Source organism: Thamnophis sirtalis, unplaced genomic scaffold, assembly GCF_051295495.1.
Source record: "Thamnophis sirtalis isolate CommonGarterSnake01/CBP01778 unplaced genomic scaffold, rThaSir2_p1.2 scaffold_2, whole genome shotgun sequence".
Taxonomy (NCBI): Eukaryota; Metazoa; Chordata; class Lepidosauria; order Squamata; family Natricidae; genus Thamnophis; species Thamnophis sirtalis.
In genome coordinates, this window is record NW_028261382.1 from 129,324,460 (window position 1) to 129,347,837 (window position 23,378).

At 37.2% G+C, this 23,378-nt stretch overlaps 1 protein-coding gene across 5 annotated transcripts in view; it reads right to left on the reverse strand.

Annotated features, from left to right (window-relative positions):
• The window catches only part of RALYL (RALY RNA binding protein like), a 220,267-nt gene that overhangs the window by 167,118 nt on the left and 29,771 nt on the right, over positions 1 to 23,378 (reverse strand). The window lies entirely within an intron of this gene.

The following is a 23,378-nucleotide window of genomic DNA, read 5'->3' on the forward strand; positions in this document are numbered from 1 at the left end:
CTAGCTCAGATTTATTTTTTAGCTTACCAAGACCAATTTCTTCCCAACCCAGATTTCCCACTCAGATTTCCACTCCCCCTCCAATAATACTAGTGTTTGATTTTTTTTTTCTGTGTTTGTATACAAAGAACAGTCACAGCTTCTACAAACTGATATAGCATTTATAGCTTACCCACTCTATAAAAGGTTGCATTAAATGCACTCAGCAATGACACCGAATAATATATAGTAAGTTTACAGTGTAATTCTAACAGGTCTTCATAAGTCTGGTCCCATATAGAATCAATAGAAATCGCATTTCCTAGTACATTATTTTAACACAGACAGAGTGATACAACTACAACTCTGTGATGCTGGAGCAACAGCAGCTCATGGACTATTTCCATAGAGAAAGGGAGGGAGGATGGTTTTGTACACACACCTGCTGTTTGCACAAATGGAGCTTCACATGCTCACCTGTCATTTGCGTGCCTGGTTCCCAATGGGCCACAGAACAGTTCTGGTCCACGAACCAGGAGTTGGAGACCTCTGATCTAATAGAATCTATTCCCTTGCAGGTGCTTGCAGAATTCTAAAAACCCAAGTCCTTTCACCCAGACCCTCAAATTGTCAGTATATCTTGCCCATTAGAACTCTGTCTATTACATACTTAAGAATAGAATTTGAGGATCAAATCATCTTATGGAATGTTAGGGCACATCTCTTGGCCTTAGGATAGCTACAGGACATTCACTGAGTTAATTCATTAGTTACAGAAACAATAGATTTGATGATGAGTTGTTATTCATTTGTTATGTAAGTTTATTTTAAAAAGACTGTGTTGAAAGTCTTCTAGAGTAGAGCCACTTCATCAGATGCATTTAATCTCATTACAAAAGCTTTTTTAAAATGGCTCAATATTTATTTATTTTCATAGAAAAATAATAAAATCCAGTTGGTCTAAGAATGTAAGAAGAAGAAAATCATTTGTCAACATAAAAGCCTGCATTCAGCAAAAAGTACAATAAAAAGCTGTCACTCTGTCTCCAAATCAGACCTGCTGAACAATGGAAAGAGTAATCTGCATATTATCTTCACATCACTATTATTATTCTGGTTATGAAGCAAGCAGTGAAAAAAAATCTGTTAACTCTGAAGTGGATTAGAATGTTGTAAGTGCTTCAGGACTCGACATCGTGGAAGGTCTGATTTATATTCCAGGCATTATAAAGCCTCTATACTCAGGAATGACAAATAGCATAACACTGAAATTGCAATGACAGCCTCAGAGCACTAGCAACTAGTGTGTTCCATCTTAATACTAAAGCTTCTGCGATTCTGCTCACTTAACATTCAAAGCAATTAACACTTGTTGTTGCATCCACATTCAGATACAAAACCTTCAAATCAAACCATTTACTTCAAGTGAAGTCAGCCTTGAATAATTCACAAAGCACAAAGCAACAAGGAGGTAAGAAAAAAAAATAGGGGCATTTTATTTTAAAATGAAGCCTTGGATTTCAAAACAATGGTATAAAGAGGTTTGAAGAACCTTTCTATCCATAAAAAAGGCACACAGGATTTTATATAAAGGAAAGGGAATAAATTCCCAACCACAAAGAAAACTACACAGAATGTAATATGACAAATGAGAAACAACATATATTAAGGTTTAAACTATAAATCCTGATGAAAATCATGATAAAGGAGTATTAACTGCTAATCTGGATAACTAATACCAACTGTTGCCAAATACATATGATAAGACTACTCAATTAATAAACTACTGCCAAACATATGTCCACCTGAGGTGCAATCAAATGGTGACTGATTATGTGCCATCAAGTTGTTTCTGACTCCTAGCAATCACATTTCCTCTATGACAATATATACCCAATGTGATCTTTCAGATCTTCCACAGTGCATCCATTGAAGCTATACAGTATCTAGGTCCATCTACCTTGCTACTGTTTGTTCTCTTCTTCTCTTTCCTCCCACCTTTCCTAGGATTAGAGCTTTTTCCAGGGAGCTCAATGCAAAAGGCAAAGATGACAATTAAAACAATCGCCTGGAACAGTATTTTTCAACCTTGGCTACTTGGGGATGTGTAAACTTCATCTTCCAGAATTTCCTGGGAGTCTATGCTGACTAGGAAATCCTGCAAGTTGAAGTTCAAACATCTTGAAGCTCCCAAGATTGGAAAACACTATCTTAGACACTGAATACCTACACAAGTGACCAATAGAAACTAACTTATGTCTTGGAAACAGATCAAATTGCTGTATCTGTCTATGTCCATATGCCAATCTCCTCCTGATACTATAATGTATCAGTATCATAGTTCATGGGAAGTCTCTCTGATGGTTCAGTTTATTGTATATTGTACGATTCAGCTTATTGTATATTGCAATGCAGTATTACATTTCTTCCTCATTTTGAAATAAGAAAAAAGATGCTTCTACATATTTTCAAAATATACTATATATTTCACACTATAGATTAAGCCAAAAATAATTAAACCACATCATGACTTGGACAACAAGTGAAACAAAAATTTATGTGAAAAGTGTTGGTCCAGTCCTCCAGAATGCAATGCCAAGTTAATTTAACAATGTGCAAATTATTACAAACAGGGTGCACATTCATAGTTAGTAGCTACAATGAGAGGGCGAATCTCCCTCATTGAATATCAGAACAGAAAACCTAAAAACAGAATAAAGTATAGACATATACCTTATTATATATATAAATAAGTAAAAACTGCAATATCAGAAAAAAATATTAGTTGCAGAGACTTAATACAGAAGGCACAAATGTGATTTTCAGCATTCTGTGTCAAAGTAAAGACACAAATCAGATATACATTCAAGAACATTATGATGAATACAAAGGGGAAAGTCAGATTGCAACGCAAAAATAACTTTACCAGGGCAAAATCAATGAAAGAATAATAATATTGGGCCTAGTGGCAAATTGACAATAATTATTAAACCCAACCAACGTTTTTAAATTCCTGTACTGATATAAAAAATTATGGTTATATTTATAAAAGGAAATAAAAGCTTAAACAGTGATGCTCCAGACAATCTGGAACAATTCAAATAATTAATCCTGACTTAAAATAACAATCGAGGCCAAAATTTTATTGCTAAGTAAGATATTTGTTAAGTGAGTGACCGTTGGCATACCTGAACGGTCATTCTCTGGGTGCTGCGGGAGAGTCCAAGCATGGGTTAAATTCAATCTATTCGCCCAAGGATTGAGTTAATTTTCTTAACCACGCCTCCTCTCATCATTGAGGTCAGTTTAAAAATGAAGGTCTGTGATGGACTTGTCCACGATGTGTCTCTTGTCAACAGTGTTTTTGCTCCTCACAGCTTGAGGTGATCTGGAGAAAAGAAACCCCAGGGCGGGGTTGTCAGTACATCACAAAAAGTGATCATATGACCCCAAGACACTGGAACAATGAGTCAGTTGTCAAGCATCTAAATTTTGACCATAGGGATGCTGCAACAGTCATGTGAACAATGGTTATAGGTCATTTTTTTCAGTGCCATTATAACTTTGCACAGTCACTAAACAAACTATTGTAAATCATGGTCTACCTGTATATTTTTCAAATTCAAATCTCAAGTTGAAATAATGACATTAAATAACAAGGACAGTCTACTGATAAAACTCGTGTATCAAACATTCCTGAGGTCTAAACATATTGTAGAGCCTTCCCATCCTCACCTCTTTCAGTATCTTAGAGGAATTATTTATCAGATTTTCAATTCCTGTACTTTTAGACTTCTGCTGGATTTTTCAAATATTGATACATTCTAGTCAAAAAAACTAGGTTAAAATGACTTTTTCGGTAACATCCTGCTCTGAACTCCATTATGAAAGATGTTTCTCTCCTTAGCACCACTGTGCACGTAGATTCCTCTTTTGCAGTCTTACTTATAGTAAGACTATAGATACGACTAGATGTCATATCTAGTCACTAAGGGATATCTATAAAAATCTGACATGCATAGACATCACAATCCTGAATTCCTTCTAACATTAGCCCTTCACCTCTCTCTAGCCTTTTGCCAGGGTATTTTATTTTTTGAATTTTATTAGGGGATGGAAAGTATTACTTATTCTGTTGGTACTTTCATTTCAACTTGAAAACTACCCAATGGTAAGTCAATACTTACAATGTATTAACATGTCTTTAAATGGAATAGGACTAGCCAGGGCTAAAATTTAATACACTGCTCCATGACTATAAATTAATCTCTTTGCCATTGATTATGCCTTGATCTAATTTTTGGCTTGCATTAATTATTACTTAATCATTCACATCAATAAATTTTGAACGTTTTATTTGCTATGCCTTAAACATATAATTTACATCATTTTTTTCTATGGCATCATTAAAAAAATGAAGAATCCAATTGTCACTTGCATTCCTAATTCGGTCCTAATTTGCCAGGACACAGTTTAATGCAATAAAAAAGAAAATATTCACAGGATTCTTATAAAGTCAATTAAAGCTGCATGAAATAGAACATATCCTTTTTTAATAGTAATTTTATTTTTAAAAAATTACAACTACAACAATAAAAAACTAATATATTATATCTAAATATAACAAATGTAACCAATTTATGAGCTCAGCCACAACTCTTGACCTTCATGGTAAGTGATAAAGTCAAGACTTTAAGGCCTTACAAAGGTTGTCAGGGTTGGGGGGAATCTAATTTCCAGGAAAATAGTATTCCAGAGGGTGGGCATTCCAAGAGAAAAAGCTTTTCTCCTTGACACCGCTAGATGGAATTCCTTAACAGACAGAACCAGAGCATGCCTGTTCTGTGGTCCTAATGGGATGGGTAGAGATTGTTTGGAATAAGCAGCTCCTCAAATATAGCAGTAGCCACATGCTATAAAGGGTTTGTATAGGTTTCAACCAGCACTTAGAATCGAATCCAGAAGTAAACAGACAACCAATGCAGCTCATGAAACAGAGGTGGGACATGCAGTGATAAAAAAGTAACTTAACTGTTCAAGAGGGATGCAGTGGCTCAGTGGCTACGACACCGAGCTTGTCGATCAGAAACATCGACTGTTTGGCAGTTTGAATCCCTAGTGCCACATAATGGAGTGAGCTCCCGTTACTTGTCCCAGCTTCTGCCAACCTAGCAGTTCGAAAGCATGTAAAAATGCAAATAAAAAAATAGGAATCACCTTTGGTGGGAAGGTAGTAGCGTTACATGCACCATCGGCGTTTAGTCATGCCAGCCACATGACCATGGAGCCGTCTTCAGACAGTGCTGGCTCTTCGGCTTTGAAACGGAGATGAGCACTGCCTCCTAGAGTCAGAAACAACTACCACGTATGTGCGAGGGGAACCTTTACTTCTTCATACATCTGCATTCAATACCATTTATAGTTTTCACATACTCTTCAACAGCAGCCTCATGTACATTTCAATTTGGACGTTGACTAAGGCATGAGTGACCATTAGCAACGTCTATGGGTCCATAAAGAAGGATCCTAATACCTAATAATAGAATTATGTCAAAATATCAGCTGCTATTGAGGCACTAACAACATAACATTATCTTAGAGAACACCAAGATAAGCAGTATCAGTGTTTTCCCTCAACAGAAATAAACTAAATGCACTGGGAATTCTATAGAGTCCATTGTGCTTCAAAATTTCCTGATTTTATGTAGAATAAAATATTGTTTATTTTTAAATCAACAGATCCTCATGTTTCCCATTTTTTCACACATGGTGATTGATATCTATAATTTTTAATTAGTTAAAGGTAATATAGAAGTCTATATTCAACGAACATGCAAAACATTGCTGAAGCTTCTAAGAAGCTACTTTCTTCTACGATCTTGTCCCAATATTACTTTAGGCAGCAAGATCCTAGTTCCTTTTTCAGAAAGCTCCTAGATTAGGTTCTCTGATTTTCAAAGGTTTCCTTACCAATTATTTTAAAAAATAGATTTCTGTCCATTTCCCTTTCCCCATATACTTGCCTTTCTATTTTTTCCTTCCCTACCTATATATTTTGTTGATCAGGGCTCTGCATACAATGAATTCACAGCAAACCCTGTGATATCCCACTGTCCCCTTTCTTTCTAACATTGGTTTTTTTTAAAAAAAAATTGAACAATTATTCCTCTGAAATTAATTTGTATAAAATGCATAGATGGAGCTCCCAAACACTTTAGCACTCCCATAAAATGTTTCGAGATGTGCTAGTATTGTAGTTTTAATTAGATGGTTTCTGTTTCTTATTGGAAGAAAAACAATTATTGTAAAAATTCATATTGTTGTATATAATAAAACTGATTAAACCAATGAAAATGAATGGGCAATTAATCATTAACCCTTCCTGCTCTCCTAGGCTGGAAACAATACAAGATGCAGAATGTACAAAAAAAGGAAGCTATTAATTATGGTGACAACGGATCTTTGTGAATGAGGTTTAGTTCTGAGTAAACATTTGAGATATGTATGACTAAGAGAAAGGGGATTATTGAATAAACATGACAGTAACGCCTATTCTGTGAAATCAGAATTTTATGTTTGTTTTCACATGACTGCAAAGAAGATATATCTGATTAGATACATTGTTGAACATGTAAACCAAAGAGAGGCATTTCCTTGAAATATAAAAATATTGCCAAAATGGTAAATAATTTTTTAAGTATCAAGTCATATAAATGATTGCTTTAAAATGTCTTGAATAATCATTAAAATCACAAATTACTAGTTCAGATTAGTATGTACATTTAGCCATAAACTCATATATAATGACCCCAAATGTGTCTCCAGTTGGAAGATGCAGACATACTCTATTAGTTTTCGGTACTGTTCATTGGAAAAATGTTTTGGGAAAGACAAAACTTTTATTCCTATGTTTTAAATCTTTGTTTAATTTTTCCTGATTTACAAGGAAATCTGGCTTCCCCCAAAGACATCGAGCAGAAGGGCAACAATGCATAAAGATTCTTTAGGAAATTCTCCAGAGACAAAGCATAAGTATGCAGCAGCTGCGCACGGTAGAGAAAAAACTGGAACAGATGGTAACTAAACCCATGGCATTTCTATTTAGTGCATGTGCATGAACAATGATTGGTAAGAGCACGGAGACAAAATATGAGCATAATAGAATTGTTTAGGACAGTATTTTTTTAAATGATTATGTCATTTGAAGAGCCCTTGCCACAAGAAAGCTGTCTCAGCAATAATAGAAACATCATAGGCAGATATATCATGGGCTCATAAATTGAAAGTTATGAACTTCCAAAGTAATTTAAGAAATTATGGAGAAGCGTATCATTATTAAATAGATGCTTACTATTATTCTTCTCATCTTTCCTATTAACTATCTCCTCCTACTTATGACTATAACCTTGTTGCTTGTATCTTTACAATTCATATTGTTTTATTTAGTTTCCTAGTATGATTTTGATTGCTTATTAAGTATCTTATGACTATCACTAAGTGTTCTATCTTATGATTCATGATAAATGTATTTTTAATGTACACCGAGAGCTTATGCACCGAAGACAAATTCCTTGTGTGTCCAATCACACTTGGCCAATAAAGAATTCTATGCTATGCTATGTTATGCTATACTAATGATGCATTTACTGAAATACAGCCAATAACCAAACAGCATTATTTCACCACACCCTGAGACTTATTCAGAAAAGTAACATCACAAATAGGTAGGCTAGCATAAAATATTTCCTGTGCGCTTAAGACTTACATGGTATCATGAATACTGCCGAATCAATATATTATATTTCTAGTGAATAAAAAATAGTTGACCATATCTTTTCTAATAAATATATGTTTTTAATAATATGTTTTGAAGTACCTGCTAATCTGAAAAGTATATGTCTTTCTATCTGGACCTTGGAATTCTAGTTTTTATTACAACTGAAATGCTAGCTAATTTGCACTGAAAATCACAATACATATGTGTGAGTTACTGTTTCGTAATCCGATATACTTAAGACATTTATTAAACAGCAAGGTCTCAGTATAAGAAATGGTGTCAGTATTCACACTTCAAGCACAAGTTAAGGCTTTTTGAATCTATTCAATTCAATTTTACTGCCTTTTCACACAAGAATGTGGATAGAATACATACGGGAGATGTTACAACATGAAAACTATCTTGCTCCTGTTGCAGAAACTTTTAATTAAATACCTACTCTTATAAGTAGAAAAGCAATTATTATAGGAAAATTGAATGCATTCTCAGCTGTGATTTAAATGTACCTCAAGAAAAAATACTTCTTGGTTTTTTAAAAAAAGTTGTGCATGTATTTTCTTTTATCACCAGTAAAATCTTTAAGGTTAGTCTTTGGATTTTCTTGTCATCGTCCATTGCTTGACAGATATACACAATTATTTTTAACAACTGCCTATGAAATTTATTAAGGCTGCACAAAGATTCAGATTTGAAGGGTAAAAAGGTGATAGAGCACACATGAACGCACACATAGCACCTGCTGTGATCACCTTAAACGTGTTTCTTTCCTGACATTGTACAGCAGCTGTGGAGGGAATTTGTTCTGGGATTTAAATGAAGTGAGATAAGCTGGAGACACTGCAGAACATAGACTTCAATAGAAGAGCTATGTTAGTCTATGGTAGGAAAAAACTGGAAGGATTTTGATAGTACCTTTCTGGTTAATAATTTCTATTTATTAAAAACTTTCATGAGTTACCGCTGTGTATGATTTTAATAATAATTTGGGAACTGTTACCATATTCCTTTTGATTTTTGTATGCAGAGTGATATCCATATACAATGAAAAACAGGACATATTCACACATTTTTCAGACTTATGTTAATATAATTGCAATAGCTTCTTAACAAACAATGAAAATTTGACTTGACATATTTTCTTCTTTGAAAATAAAAATGAAAGCAATTCATTGTTTTATTTAATTAGAAAGATATAAAATTTATTTTGATAGGTTTTAAAAGATTATCATCTGTTTTTAGTCATTGGTCAGTTTTAAATTTCACACAAATCATTTATAATCCTTTTCCTATTAGCTTTAATGCATATTATAACATGATAGTTACCATGCTTAGCAACAAAAATCTAAGAAATAGATCTTCTTTCAAAAACGAAGTATATCCATCAAGGAATGCTTTGAAAAATACAGATTGTACACTCATCAAAAGAAGTAAGAACTGTCAATTTGATGAAGTGCAATTCTAACCTCATTAGTATTGCACAAGGAACAAAATTCCACACAAAATACAACTGCTAAAATTAACAATTACCAGCTGGTCAGAATCCATCTTATATAGATAAAAATATGTCAAATATAATTTATCAGATGGTCTCTGATGCCATACTCCATTTCTGTTCAATGCACTGAAAAATTATAGTACAGCTTTAATACCATCTAAAGGACCAAATAGTTGAAAAGAATAACACAAATGTTATGTTACATGCTACATGAATAATCAATCATTATGAAATTGAAAAATACAATCCATGTTATTGTTGTTTTCTGATTTCTGGGAATGGAGAGATACATCTTTCTCCAATTAAATATTTGTTCATTGTGAGTAGGAAGTAATCAGACACGGGTTGGAGTCATTTCCCCTTACAGAAGGGATGCCCGCCACTCCCCCCATGAAACAGACACTTGGATTGGCCCTGGTACCTACCCCTATCCTGGTAGTAAGACTGCTGGGACTGTCAATCAGATCTATTGGAAAAGTACCTATGCTGCTGGTACTCCGGCTCAGGAGTTTTGTAAGACGGTTTGTGGTATGGAGCCAGACGGGGGTCCGGTTTCTTGGCATTAGTGGGTAAGACATTTTTCTTGTCTTTGTTCTCTATGAAAATCAGGTCTAGAGATTCGCCAAAGAGATTGGTACCCATGTACGGGGCAGCTGCCAGGTTCCACTTGGACTTGTTGTCCACTTGACAGCTGCGTAGCCAAAGAAGCTGCCTGGAAGTCACCGAAGTAGATAGAGATCAGGAAGCATATTTAATAGAATCCAGGGTGGCATCCGTAGAGAACTGCGGCAGCAATGATTTTTGTGAGATCTTGCAGGACGCATTCATCCTGGACGGGTATGTGGTCCTGCATTGGCGCACCAACATGACCGCTGTTGGTTGAAATAGGAGGCTGCTGCAGCAGATTTAATCGCCCAAGCAGAAGCATTGAAGTTCTTATGCAAAGTAAGATCTGCACTCTTGTCCTCTGGTTTTAACTTATCAGCTATGTGTCCTGACACCACGCTGGAAGATGTGGCCGGGGCAGCTACAGGTACATCTACGGCAGGTACCTGTAAGGCCTGGGAGAATGCCTGCTCATGTTGCAGAAGCAGCGATCATTGCTCTCAGGGTTGGAAAATGTGGAAGGTGGGTCCACTGGTTCTTAACCACCTCTAGTGGTTGTCCTCCTTGTCAATGGAAGTGTTGGAGAACATAGCCAAATTTGGATCTTTCGGTTGGGAAATCGCAGGGATCCCAGTCCCTATCTTAGTGGTCTTTTTGGCCTTGTGCAAAAGGGTTTTAAACATGGATGGAGGAAAGAGACCAGGGAAGGCTGGGGGATCTTGTCTTCTGAAAACCCCATATCTTGTTGGACGTTTTCCCCTATGATGGACCCTTCTCTAACCACACATGGGGAGAGTCGTCTGGCGCTTTCCCGCCTATGGATACTAGAGGAAGACCCTCTAGGCAGATGTTCAGAACCCTCTTCCTGAGGTGTGCACACCCTTTGGGATAGGCCTGTTGCAATGCCTTTGGTAATGGCTGAAGAAATAAGTTGCTTGATTCTCTCAGGGAGAAGCTCCAGATCATCAAGCTCATCCTCAGAAGGCCCTATTAAGAATGGATCCAGGGGAGCTAGGATGGGAGGTGGAAGGAAATCACGGGAGGTACCTTCAAGGGATCCCCCTCGACATCCCTGACTGCCCTTGGAGAGATGGGCAGAGACAAAGAAACCTCCTGCCTAGTCTGCCTACCTGGCCTAGCAGGGGAAATATAGGGGGAAGAAAGGCTGAAACCCCTGGGGGGGGGGAGGACTGGTAAGAGCCGGACCTAATCGGTGACCTGGATCTGCTGGGAGAGCTGGGCCTGGTGACTTGGGCTTCTCTACCTGGCAATCCTCTTCTCCAGGGCACATTGTCGTCTAATCTCAGTCCTAACAGTGGCTCTGGAAGGGCGTTTGGACCAATCAGGCTTTGAGAATACCGACGAGTAGCCCCTCTTGCAATTCTACTGGAAAAACATCTTTCTCCAATTAAATATTTGTTCATTGTGAGTAGGAATTAATCATATACTTTAACACAAACCACACATTTGTGCTTATCATGAACTTTCTCACCCAAAAATCAAATGGAGATGAAAATAATCTAACACACATAACGACTGACAAATTTTCTTACTAATACAATACTAATACAAAAGTATAGCTTTTCTGCCCATCCAATGGAAGTTAAACATTATTATACTGTAATTACATTTTGGTTTTTTTTCCATTCATCCTATGGATTTATAAAGAATGATGATCCAGAAAAACGACACAGAAACAAGTTACCAACATTCTCATCAATTATTAGAACAAGTTAAAGCTTTCCATGAGTTTTAATTTTGAAAATAAATTACAGGAATCTTATAAAATTTTGCATGGTTTAGAGTAAGCAAAATTATATTTATTACCCCATCATATTTTTCTAGAATTGAAGAATTCTTTCAATTCTGTCACCTACACAAGATAAATAATAATTGTTCTTTTAATATAAACAAATACATTTGTTCCATATATGTACATTCTTCTCATGGGAAAATATGGGATTCCTCAAGGACAACACATGAACATCCATTTAAAGTTTCAAATACTACTTTGACTATTACATTCATTCAAAGTACTTAATGTGCAATAAGTATGTGATATGTACTAAAAGATACAGCACACAAAAGAAAAAAAGAAAAGGAATTCAGCAGATGATTATCCATTGGGCTTTAGGTGGGGCCAGGTGGTTCCCTGTTATAGTTTTCAGTTCTAATGGTGCTATATATTTAATTATTCAAGCACTACACTTCAAAGACAGACACTAAAAAAATAGTACTGGAACTACTTACTATTGGTAATGATAGCTACACAAACACACAGACACACACACACACCGTAAGAGAATATATCCTACCTATTTATTTTCAGCCTTTTAGAGATTACACAATGTAGCATCAGGTATATAACTCATGTTTAAAATATTGCTAAAATTGCTACTGTAATATTGCTAAAGTTTTATATTACATAGTACATACTGTTTGGGTGTTACTACAAAACAGCCTTTTTGTTTCCAGTGTGATTTTAAAAACTGATCCCACAGCTGGTAAATGTACCAAAGTAAGCCAGTGTACATATAATAGGTTCATATTTCAAATGAAGTTCTAACTCACAGAACCAATTATCAATAAGTAATGAACCATTCTTGCCATGCCACGTGGTAACCTGCATTCTATAATCTTTAAATCAGGATATACTAATTTAAATGGTGACTATATATCTGGATTACAAATTAGCATTATAAATTTTAAAATATTTAATGGCAGAGAATATTTTTTCAATGTGCACTGAAGTTTAAAGAATTAAAACCAGACAAATTATTCAATTCAGCAAAAATGTTGAATAAAATTTTAATAATATGAAGACATTATCTTTCAAATATATATTTGCCAAGAATAATCCTTTGCTATACCTGCAATTATCTTGCTCTAAACTAAGTGTTGTTGACATGTGCAATTAGCGCTTACAAAAGGACAAACCAGAAATTAAAGTAGACACCAATATCTGCAGATTAATGTTGGCATAATGACTACTCATTGTATTTTAAGTGTTGCATAACTACATAGATGCCTTAAGGATCAGTGAAAAAAATAGAAGTGTTTATAAAGGTGTTAATAAATGAAAAATACTTATAATCCTGGTATGAATCCATATAGAAGCCAAGCTTGCTTACATAATGAGATAATCCTTATGTATTTTGCTGTGTTTATTTCATTCTTTTAATTTTAAAAACACAGTGTAAATAATTTGTCTAGATAACTAAATTGAATAGAATGCTGAAGTTTAGTTTTGGACTATTTGAAGCAAATATCCAGACTAACCAATATGCATGACTACATACTGTTTTTTTTATTCAATTCATTCCAATTCTCTAAAACAAAAAAACTTCCCATATGTACTGAATACATTTCTTCAAACTACCACTTCCCCTTTTCCCCCATCATAAAATTAAAGCATATAATAGATATCTTTCAAGATAAATAACATCTATATTTTTGCAGGAGCCACAATAAAAGTGTGATTTTGTTGCCCACAAAATTAGCCATACAGAACTATTAATTTTGATAATGTTCATCATATATATATATATATATATATATATATATATATATATATGTATGTATGTATGTATGTATGTATGTATGTATGCATGCATGCATGCATGCATGCATGCATGCATGCATATACATATACACATACATACATACATACACACACACACACATACATACACTAGATTAATATTTTCCTAGTGAATCCTTCCCAGTCAGCTTATTATTCATTCAGAAATTACTGTAACCCACCAGCTACATATTGAGTTCAACATATATAATCATGTGGATCCAAATCCTTAGGTCCACTTCGCTTTAATTATGTGTTGACAATTATAGAACTCAGCACATGAAAAAGGTATGATGGTTAATCAATTGGGGAAGGCATTATTGGCTGATTAAAGGTTACATCATAAATTTCACAACTCTTCTTTTAGCTTCTCCCTCTTACATGTAAGTTATGGAAAAAAATAGTGGACTACAAAAGCATCACATTTTCTACAAAAAAACCTTGGTTTTCAGTACTTCGTACAAAAAATTCTGTAAAATGACTTACTCATGAACTGACATACTCTTATGACATGTGCCAATTAAGTAAGCGACTGTCCTCTTTAGTGAAAAAAAAATCTTTGTTTTATACACAAACCAAGAAATTAGAAATTGCACTGGCATTCTTGTTTTTGAGAGACTGTACACATAAAGATGAATGATTTAAAAGGTACCAACAAATGATGAAAAAATAAAACATGAGTTGTGAAATCATGGCGCATGTGGTTTGTACATGTTGCAGTATACAAGTCATCATTTGTGCCTCCCTCTCCTTTTAGTGAATGAATTTATATCTGTGGAGCTTGTGAGAAATAAAATTAATTTTTACAGTGGCAACACATGATAGATCTAAGTCAAATATGTAAAGCTTTTCATTTGAATCTAAAAATATATGACCAATCTCATCCCAGAGTATCACTATGTCAAGAAACCTAGGTAAGGAAGAAGAACATTCATTCTACAATATTTCCAAATAGAAAAGTTTCTTGAAAAATACACCATTTAATATTGATGAAAGAAATAGCAATAATTGACATGAAAAGTGCAATTAGTATGTACCTAATTTCTTTCCAGTGTGATCACAATGCATTAATACATAAACACAGAATACTGTTGCAATAGATAAGGTGCATTATTTCTTTAAAATATTCACGGAACCATGACAAAAAGTGCTTAAGAGCTTATCCACATCTTGTTATTTTAAATGTGTTTCTTGTATTGTTTCCAGATTTGCGTTATTAAGCTGGTGGCAGGGGGCTTATAGTTCAAATATATCTAAATTGTTAAATTAATCCTTTGAAATTTAAGACCTTTACAGCTTTTAGAAATATTATTAAATATATTTGTGTATTATGCAAATAACTTTCTATGGCAAGGGTAACATTGGAATCTTTTTCGTAATGAAAATCAAAGCATTGCATACCCATAAAAAGATTGACTACAAGAAATCATGTTGCATATAACTTTTTGTTGTAATCTCAACCATTATAGTTAAAGAATCTGAATTACATTTTTATTGCTCATGTTGTTCATTGAATCCCATAGCTTCAAAGTCAAAATGTAGATTGACCAGAGTTGATATAAGGAACCAACCTGAAATAACAGATAGGCTGTTTATGTCTGATATATAGAACGATTCAAATGATAGCAATTTTGTATAACAAGGTAGTTATAAATTATTCACATTCTTGTGTATTTTGTCATGAAAAAGAAGGGGGGGAAAAGCCTTAAATGATCTGTCTAGCTAAGATGCAACAAATCATTTATACAAATTTGCCCTGAATCCTATAGAAACAACCTTAAAAGAAAATAATTTCAACTCTCCTTGATATTACCAAATAAATATTGATAGTAAATTAAATATAAATGACCTAACCAAAATGTCATTAATAGAATAGGATATGTGATTTATCTGAATCGATTGAAAACTGACTGGATGAATTTGGGTCCAACTCACTTCAAAGAATTGTTGTGGACAAAATAGGAGGACAAGGAAATGACGAGACACTTATTCTGTTTATTTGTGTGCTATTTTGTAACAAACCTGATGTTTATATCCTTTACCTGTTTCTTAACATTTCTTATCCCTTTTCCATTACAAATATTCAAAAAATATGTAACACATAACATATTAACTAATTATTGTTAAACATTCAGTGAGAAAACAATTAGAAAAGCAACCCTGATTAGGCAGCAAATATTTTACTTTTAAAGCCTTTCTTTTGATAATTAACAACAGTGATAACTATTTTATCTTAGAAAAACTCTATTGAAATTAGATGGAATTTATTTCTGAAGTGTTTATAGGACTGCAATAAACAAAAATGTCACAAGACAGTAACTTCACTAAAAGGAATTAACATAGTATTGATTATAGCATTCTTTGCAATAAAGAAGGAGAATATTTAACTCCTAAATTTATTAATTATTCAATTTATATTACCATGTCTTCCTCCCCCTCCAACTTCAAAATCCCACCCGTTTAGCTCAGTTGAGTGAAAAAGCTGAATGCTACAGTTCAATGGTAAACTACCTGCTTCACACGAGATATATTTGGATATTGGGGGGTGGGGGAGAGAATCCTTTCTAAATTCCAAGAAAAATGCTGTTAAATGGACCCACTGGTCCATTTAGAAGGGTTTTCTCTTTTCCTAAAGCAGAATAGTGCAAATGGGATAGAAAGCATTAAAACATCTTTGATTTTTATTGTCCATGCTGCATTTTAAAAAATTCTACCTTAATTGCACATAACAGGAAATTATCAAATAAATTGGACCCAGCTAGCAAAGCCATAGGCATTTAAAAGTAGTAGCAAAAGAGAGAAAGAAGCAGCATGCTGATAGAAAATAAGTGTTTGAAGGCAAGGCATAAATCCCTAAATGGAAAATAAATGAAAGACCTCACAGCATAATTTTTTGTTCATGCTGGGATGAATGCATTGGCCTGCTAATTTAAGGGGCAATCTATTCTCATTTGGGAGCAAGAACTATTGAACTCAGTAAAATACATATGCAGTTGTTTTGTTGGTATAATATCCATGTTATCATCATACCATATTGAAAATAATCATTGTTTGATTAGACCCACTCAACATTCCAAATGTTGAGCAGGTAAAAGCAGATGTGCAACAGACACCTACATCTCTTCTTGATTCAGCGTGTTAAAAAAGTAATTAAGTAATCAATAAATAAATGGCTTCAGTGATAGGTAAGCAAAATCACAACACTACAACCACACAGTTTTCATCTCACAGAAGGCATTCTATACTACATAGTTGTGGAACATTTATAGCTATTAATTATCATTCTCTATTGCTACATTTATTGTCTACCAATTGTTAAATGGCTGAACAAGTGTAACAAACACACACAAAAAATATTTTTGCAGCTATTATGATAAATAAGAACCATGCTTTCCCCCCCTACCTCTGAATATGTCATATCTTATTTGAAAAATCCATCTGATAAAGAAGAAAACAATAAAATGGGCAACTATTAAGGTACAATTAGCAGTGGTAATTGAGTAACATCAGAAATGGCCTAAAGGTAAAGCTTCCCATGCACATGTGTTCTAGTCGTTTCTGACTCTAGGGGGCGGTGCTCACCTCCGTTTCAAAGCCAAAGAGCCAGCGCTGTCCGAAAACGTCTCCATGGTCCTGTGGCTGCATGACTAGACACTGAAGGCGCATGGAACGCTGTTACCTTCCTACTAAAGGTGGTTCCTATTTTTCTATTTGAATTTTTATATGCTTTCGAAATGTTAGGTTGGCAGAAGCTGCAACAAGTAACAGGAGCTCACTCCATTATGTAGTGCAAGGGATTCAAACTGCCGAACTGCCGACCTTTCTGAACAACAAGCTCAGTGTTTTAGCCACTGAGCCACTGCGTCCCTTTTAGAAATGGCCTAAGACCCCACAAATATAAAGAAGAATTTTTTGCCATTACATTAGTTTCAAAATAACAAAGAAACATATGAATACAGTAGGTATAAAATGCTAAAACCTTCCAGCAACTGCATTAAAAAATGTAATAAAAATAAACAAATTATCATCCACTATCATCCCAGCAATGACTGTGGTATATAAAACAGATCTTCCTGAAAAAAATCCAGAGAATTGCTTGATGGGTGAGACATTTCAGGGTTTGTTTGTTTTTTGCTTTCATCTAAAAGCCAGATTTGTGCAACTTAGGTGTAATGGCCCTATTTGAGTTAATCTATTATACAATCTTTCTTTGTTTATGTCTTGTGTGACTGCAATCTTCCATTTTATCAGATGTATTACAAATAGAAATGATGGTGTCCAAGCTCAAGAAACACTTCAAAATATAGAAAAAATATTTAAATATAGAATTCTTTAAAAACTATGATTCCCCATTGATCAAAAATAATACACATCTGTTGGCACACTGTAAAATTTAACTATTTGCTACAGGAAATAGTTAAACAGTAACATTCAATTTAGAGGGTTAGAAGGGATTAGGCAATTTTATGGAGGATTGGATTACAAAATCTATCATTCTTTCTATGGATGCTAAGATATTGTCATTTAACACTCACTGCCAGGGAGCAACAATGGAAGAAATATCTTAAAAACATTTGGCTGAGCATCATAAATACATTGTAATCCAGAATTATTTATTCATTTACATATCTCATTTATATGTTGCCCAATCCTAAAGGCTGGTGTGTGTGTGTGTGTGTGTGTGTGTGTGTGTGTGTGTGACAACCCCATCATAAAGCTGTTTTCATATTTGTTTGTAACTTGAATATACATAAAATACCACATCAAATAGCCACAGGTGCCATCTAGAAGAGGAACTATTATCTAGAAGGATTCCAACAGCAAAGTAATACAAGATCATCCAAATTAAAGTAGATTCAGTTTGGCTCTGGTCCATTCTATCCATATTATAATGCTGCAAAGCACTGAGTCAACTCTCCTACCATATCAGTTGCTTGGCTTGGTGCTGAGACCACAGTCAACATAGAATATTGTCCATCTACCAAAGTTCTTCATTTTTCTTGTTAATATTGTTAAATGCAGAAAAACATACTACCTACTCCTTTGTAAATTATACTTGTGAAGGTTAATCTCTTGAAGATCATGCTTAAATGTACAATATATAAATTTGCCATTGCATATTCTCAAGATTTACAATTTAGTGGAGTGGTGGTAATGATAATAACATTAAAGCCCATACATCACCTCTTTAATTTACTTGTAATTCACTATCTCCCATATAAATGACTTGACTGAAGTTGGAATCTAAACTTAATTAATAAATGCTCCAATATACCCTGATGTCTCAGATGGTTAAATATAACTTTTAAAAAAACTTTTTTTGAAAGAAACAAAATAGTCTCATTCAATTTTCTGTGCTTGAAGTATAATTTTTATACTATTTAAAGATACATAATGTACAATATTAAAGAACAAAATGAAGTACACTGCCATCTCTGGGAACACATTTATAATGGGATAATGATTCTCTCATCTGCAGAAGTTTAATCATTTTCACCTTCTTTTATATATCAGTTTCAATGCTACTTCAAGTAAACTGTCAATTATGATAAAACAATAAATAGATACGACCAACTGTCATTTTCCGGAGGAATTTTGCAGGATTAGCCATGATTGGGACATCCCCAAGTTAGCGTCCCTCAGGGGGTGCACTATTGGTCCTGGGCCCCTCATGCGCTACCACCTGTTGTAACACCCTACGATCAAACGCCACATCAGCCGATGCAAACGCGTCTAACCTGTAGTGCCTGATAAAGGGAGACGGGGACGCCCATGTAGCCGCCCTGAAAATCTCCGCAATACGCTCCTGTGTGGCCCAGGCCATTGAGCCACACACCTGGTGGAGTGTGCTGTGATGTCCTGGGGCACTGGAAGGTGCTGAACTTCATAGGCCAATGCGATGGCCAGTTTGATCCACCTCCCTATAGCCGAGGAGGACACCTTCTTCCCCAGGGAAGACGGATAAAAGAAAACAAAGAGTGCCTCATACTTCCTGAGACCCTCCATGCGCCTCAGGTAAATGCGCAAGGCACGCCTGACATCCAGCCAGTGCCAAAGGTGCTCCCTATCATGAAACGGGTCCGGACAAAACTCCGGTAATGTCACCTCCTGCGACCTATGGAAAAGGGAGTTAACCTTGGGAACAAAAATCAGATCCAGTCGCAGGACGACCCTATTATTTTGGAATGTACAAAGATCCCGAGTCCTGGCACCACTCTGCAAAGACCCGCCAGGTGGAATCATAAATCCCAGTGGTGGAACCCTTGCGTGAAGCCTCAAATGTGGAGATCACCCTCTGTGAAAGCTGGGCTGCCCTTAGGCGCTCCCGCTCAATCTCCACACGGCTAGCTGCAGCCACTGTGGCTCGGGATGCACCAGGTTCTCCTGTCTCCCTGGGATCATCCACGGGTGTGACACTGACAGGCACATTAGGTCTGCAAACCACGCCCAGGGCAACCAATAGGCCACTAAGCCACTGAGCCACTAAGGTAAGCTCCGCCTTCTCTGATATCACTTTCCGAACTACCCAAGGGAGAAGGGGAAGGGGAGGAAAGGCCCTCCAGCCACGGAATCCAAAGCGTGTTGACTCCTTCCATCCCCCAAGCCTGGACCTGAGAGAAGAACTGATCCACCTGAGCGTTCTTCGGTGTGGCAAACGGGTCCACCTCTGGATGGCCGAACCTGGAGCAGATGGCCTGGAACAGTTTTGTTAAACTGTTAAACTCCCCATTGGGAGAACGAGTGCGTTCAGAGAAGCATTGTGAGAGTGGTGTTGCAGAACACACAAACCAGCATACAGAGACACTGCAGTTTAAATAGGCTTTTACTTTCGTGGAAATAGAGGTATCAGAGTCCATCAAACAGTCCAAGTCATACACAGTTAAGACAATCAGTCATCAACGTCTTTCAGTTAAGGGATAATCCAAATAACATAGTCCATAATCATACAAACAGTCCGGTACACAAAGTTTGCTAGCACTTGCAAAACTTACAATAGCTCATGCTGATCACTATACGGCACTTCTATCAGCCAGTTTCCAACCACTCAGATCAGAATCTAACAGTGATTCTGGCTCCATCTTATGGCCAATTGAGGAAACAGCAACCAATCACATTTACAGCATGATTTAAAGAAACAGGTACAGCATTGTTACATGATTTATATATTGCCAACCCAACCGTTAGATTATATTCCTAACATTCTCCCCTTTGGGTAGGACAATATACAAATCTTACAATCTTAATCCGTATTCCTCGCAACAACGTTTATGCTTTATATTACCTTGAGCCTTAGTAAAATGATCTGCAATATTATGTTCAGACATGCAGTACTCCAGTGAAACTAATTTACTATTCATACTTTTCCTTACATTTAGAGATCTTAGATCAGTGTGTTTTGACCTAGTTTTTACAGCAAGATTGGATGCCATATGAATTGCTGCTTGATTGTCTTCATAAACAACAATAGGCTCTTGTATGTCAATCCCCATATCAAGTAGTTGTTAGTAACAAACCAAATCCGTACATAATAATGACAAACATGAGAATTCAGCCTCCATAGTTGATACTTAAATGTTTTTGTCTAATAGACCGCCATCCAATTAGTGCTTTCCCCAGGAATACAACAAACCCTGATGTTGATTTCCGTGTAGACACATCTGTAGTTTCGGAGAAAAGCTCCACTCCTCGTGGTTGACCATGGCCCGACTGAGCCAGTTGGCTTGATGGCTGTTCACTCCTGTGATGTGCTTCTCTCTGAGCGATCGAAGATGCCTCTCCGCCCAGGTGCCAAGTGCCATTGCTTCGGTTCGAAGAACCCTGGAGTGTGTGGCGCCCTGTTGGTTGACATGGGCCTTCGCCGCCACGTTGTCGGTCAGCACCAAGACGTCTTCATCCCGAACATTGTCCTTGAAGTGCCGCAATGCCAAGTGAATCGCTCGCAGTTCCAGCCAATTTATATTATGTTGGAGGGCCAACCAGGTCCAACGCCCCTGCGCCATCCAGGACTCCAAGAGAGCTTCCCACCCGTACAAGCAGGCGTCTGTTGTCAGGATGAGGCGCTCCAGCTCCCTGAACTCGCAGTCCTTGTGTAACGCTGGGGAGAGCCACCACATCAATTACAGCTGCACCTGTGGTGTCACTGGAACCTTTTCCTCGGAATTACTGGAGTTTGACCTCTGATGTGGCAGGAGACGCCACTGGAGAGGATTTGCGTGTAGATGAGCCCAAGGCACCACGTCTATGCAAGAAATGAATTTCCCCAGCAAGCTGAAGAGAACTACTACAGGGATAAAACGTTGACTTCTAATTTGTCTAACTACTGCTAACAAATTAACTTTACGGTCATGGAACACCTTCGTCAGCTTAGAGTCTATGATGGTCCCCAGGTGAGGAATCCTGGTGGTGGGAACAAGGGAACTCTTATCTAGATTAACCAAAAATCCTAACTGCTGTAGTGTGGATACCACCAACGAAAGATCCTCCATCGCCCACCCAAACGATGCTGCTTGGACTAAGATGTCATCAAGATAGCATTGGACCCTGATAGAGCGGTCACGGAGGTAAGCCGCCAGTTCGGCTAGGACCTTAGTGAAGGTCCGAGACGCCGATGCCAAACAAAACGGTAGGGCCCTATACTGGTAGTAGCTACCTAAATAGGAGAACCTAAGATACTTACAATGGCCAGGGAAGATGGGGATATGGAGGTAAGCCTCCGTCAGGTTGATAGAGGCCATGAAGTCATTGCGCCTGACCCCCGCCAAGATGGATTTAAGCTATGCCATCTTGAATCTTCTATAGACTAAGTGAAAATTTAGCAGTTTAAGAACCAGAATCGCCCTCCATCCCCCCGAACTCTTCGAAACGACAAAGAGGTGGAATAGAAACCTGACCCCACTTGGTCTGGTGGAACCGGTTCCACCACCCTAATCTCTAGGTGTTGGATCGCCTGCCTCATGAGAGAGCGTTTATCTTTACTCTTGGTGACCGAAAATGTCTGAAAATGGTTCGGCGACAGGAGAGAAACTATAGGCACAGGCCAAATCTGATGGTATTCAGAACCCAGGTGTCAGTGGTAATCTCAGCCCAGCTGTCCGCAAACAGAAATAGTCTGCCGCCTATAGGTGGGGTCGCTATGGGATGGCCACCTCCCCCCCAAAAGGGCCTCTTTCCCTGGGGTTGGAACCTAGGCCTATCCCTGGTTTAGTGCCTATCTGACTGCCTATCTGATCTCGGAAAATACCTGCTGTGCTGCGCCTCCTGATCTGAATGAGTATAGGACTGCTTCTGAAAGTAAGGCACAGATTTTTGCTCTGACTTCTTTGCGGGCGTAGGCATGACCTTTTTATTCTTGTCCTCAACGAGGATTGGGTCCAACGGGATACTGAAAAGGGATCCCCCGGAATAAGGCAATGATGCCAGGTGCCACTTTGCCTTGTTCTCTGCTTGCCACCCCCTCAGCCACAGGAAACGTCGGGAGGTCACCGAGGCCGCCATTGCCTGTGAGCATACTTCATGGCATGGAGAGTAGCGTCCGCAGAGAATTGAGCAACAGCAAGCAGCTTGTTGAGATCTTGATGAGTACGCACCTCCTCAGGCAGAATCCTTTCCTGCATCTGTTGTAGCCAAAGGATAGCCATGCGGCTGAAAAACGACGCAGAGGCAGCTGCCTTGATGGCCCACGCGGAAGACTGGAATGTTTTACGAAGGGTCAGCTCTGCCTTCTTGTCCTCGACCTTCAAGTAATCAGCCACATCACCGGACACCACCGTTGATGTGGATGCGAATGCCACCAATGGAGGGTCCACTGTGGGCACCCGACTTGGCGTCCTCTGTCTCACCCAGTTGCGCTGTGGCCCTGGCCTTGCGCAACAGTGACTTGAACAAATCTGGAGGAAACAGACCAGAGAATGCTGGTGCCTCAGGTTTTGAGAGATCCTCAT